Source organism: Vollenhovia emeryi, unplaced genomic scaffold, assembly GCF_000949405.1.
Source record: "Vollenhovia emeryi isolate VEMERY1.0 unplaced genomic scaffold, V.emery_V1.0 DF939668.1, whole genome shotgun sequence".
NCBI classification, from domain to species: domain Eukaryota; kingdom Metazoa; phylum Arthropoda; class Insecta; order Hymenoptera; family Formicidae; genus Vollenhovia; species Vollenhovia emeryi.
Genome location: NW_011966698.1, coordinates 1 through 3,221, shown reverse-complemented (window position 1 = coordinate 3,221; position 3,221 = coordinate 1).

Genomic DNA, 3,221 nt, shown 5'->3' with positions numbered 1-3,221 from the left:
GAGGTTGCCGTTCGGATTTTGCACATCGTGTGGTCCTACAAGTCACTCAGCCTTCTTCCCATCATATCCCAGTATGTTCGATATGAATATACCACTGGCCCTCTTCAGGGCCACACGATGTGCAAAATCCGAACGGCAACCTCCACGTGCACATTGGGTTACGCTGATGTCGACGGTAATGAACGAAAATACAAGGGTTACTTCAAAAAGCTGTAACTTGGCGAAAAAAAATCGCAGTAACTTCTTCTTTTTTTAAATTGAAGGGAAAAGTACACACTTTTTGATACTTCGAACAGAATTAGCGAGGAAAAATTTCCTACGCCCGGGCACCTGGCCAAAGTTGGTTAGTTTTTAGGTAAAAACATGTCCTTACATTTTAAAAGCTACAGCAGCGCAGATGCATTCGAGGAAAAATCTGGTGACTAGTTTTGAAGCTGAGAGTGCAAGCTTTAATTTTAAAAAAACGATCTTGCTACGATGATTTTTAACGGATAGTTCGTAGATATCGTCGGTAATGTCGAAAACACAAGGGTTATTTCAATGAGCTGTGATTTGGCGAAAAAAAATCGTAGGAACTTTTTTTTTTTTAAATTGAAGAGAAAAGTATACACTTTTTGATACCGTAAGCAGAACTGGCGAAGAAAAATTACTACACTCCGCACAGTGCGTCAAAGTGTGCAATTTTTTAGAGAAGAAACATGGTCATGATTTTCAGAAAGTTCCGGGAAATGGGAAGAGTGAATGCAAATTCCAATAAGAGCTTCTTAAAGCAGAGACTTTGCCCTATAAAATGAAAAAAAAACTTTCAATTCGACCAGTTTTCGCGAAGTTACGCTTATTTGAAATTCGCCAAATTTTGATGTAAATTTCTTGTTGCGTTAATTTTTTTGACCAGTGTATAATAGTATATGCATTGTTGTTAGTACTTAAGTATTGTTAACGTACTTAGTATTACAAATCAATTCATATTAAGTGTTATTATTATATTAGTAATAAAACTTCGCTTAGGTTAAATTAAATTATATCATATTAAGATAAAAAGTAATTAAAATTTTCATATTTTATTTATGATATATTTTTATGATAGATACGTTTCAAAATCGAGGTATTCTTATTATTTATCAAATATTATTGAATTAAATATTGAATTAAATATATCAACAAATAATAAGGATAACGTCGACAATTAACTGGCACAATATATTTCGTTTAAAACATACAACGTTTCGACCAGTGATACTGGTCCTTATCAAGTATTAAAAATTCTTAACAACCCATTAGATGTGACAGCAAAAAATGGGTGACATTGGTAGTAATATAAGAATACATGGAGGAACGAATCACTCTGAACAGTAACCCATATGGAGTAGATATAAAATTTTTTAAAAAAGACGTCAATTGTTGTGAAAGATCGGTATAAGACTGATAGCATTAAAATATCGAGAGATCAACGTTTGTCAGATAGGTCAGATATTAATTCAATAACTGGAAATTGTCACGTCTGTGATTTTTAAATATTTTTGCAAATGTATTGTTAAAAATGATTATTAAATCGTATTGCCAACATTATCGTACTTAATTGTGAAAATTACGGCAGAATTTACTGAATTAAACAAATGTTAAGTATTACATAAATTAAAAAACACAAATACAAAGTATAGTACGTGTTATAAAATATACACATATGTAGAATAAAAGTATATCATAAAATACTAGAAAATGCTAGAGTCTTATTTAATATAAAAAATATGTATTGTTTGGAAATCATTATTTATGAATAATGATTACTTAAATATATAAACATATTCTTGAAAAATTCTATTTATATTTCTTATATGTATAAAATGCAATTTTACATGTGCAATAAAATAATATGTAAAACATTACATCTAGGACAATTTACGATTAATTATTATTAACTATGAAATATCCGGCACGTGTGTTTGAACTCCATCACTAGTCGTATCACTATCTCTTTCTGACATTCTCAACAAATACCATTCAATTTTCCTCCTTCCTCTGCAAGCTTCTATGCACCATCTCTGATAGACACAGTCAATTTTCTGAGTCATTTTATTCTACTCATTTCCGCCCATTTTTCCGAGCCCTATTTACACACACCTCTCTCTTTATCCCTTTTTTTCTATTTATACATATACAGGGTGTCTGATGCAAAAGTAGCCAACTTGAAAATAGTGGTAGATTGGGTTAAACTAAGGAGAAATGTCATGTGCCGCGGTACAAAAGTAACAATAGTTATCGAGTAATTAATTTACACGTTTGAGCGAATGAGGATGCAGGAGACGGTAGGCCGGACTCGGAAGGCATTTAAGAAAATCGATCGATGAGCGGGAGGTGGAGCGACGCGAGATACACCGTGGTGGGAAAAAACCTAGACGCGGCGGGGAGCGCGGCGCAGGCGGCAAGCGCGGCAGCGAGCGCGAGCGACGGGCGACCCGAAACATACTATAAACATAAGGTTTGTTTTCTGTTCCTGCACTGATGAACTAGTGCAATAAATTGGAGTAAGACAAGTATATTTTTTCTCATTCTAGCTTACTGCACTAGTTCACCAGTGCAGGAACAGAAAACAAGCCCATAGTATCTCGCGCGTCGCTCCACCTCCCGCTCATCGATCGATTTTCTTAAATGCCTTCCGAGTCCGGCCTACCGTATTCTGCATCCTCATTCGCTCAGACGTGCAAATTAATTACTCGATAACTATTGTTACTTTTGTACCGCGGCACATGATATTTCTCCTTAGTTTAACCCAATCTACCACTATTTTCAAGTTGGCTACTTTTGCATCAGACACCCTGTATACTTTTTCTCTGCCCACTTGTTGTCGCTTCTTTCCACGGATTTTCTTATTGTACTTCTGCATTTGTCGGAGAAGACAAATGGAGTGAATACCCTATTTTAGAGTGTTTTGCGTTTTCTTCTCCTCTCCTGTCTGTCTTCTGAGTCACCCAGCTTAAAACATTTTTGATGAATCAGCGCCTCTGTTCTCTCTCTCTCTCTCTCTCTCTCTCTCTCTCTCTCTCTCTCTCTCTCTCTCTCTCTCTCTCTCTCTCTCTCCCTCTCTCCCTCCCCCTCCCCCCCTCTCTCTCCCTCTCCCTCTCCCTCTTCCTCTCCCTCTCTCTCTCCCTCCCCCACTCTAGCTATATGGATATGAATCTCTCACTTGCGTTGAAACGAGCATCGCATTAGCAGACTGTTTT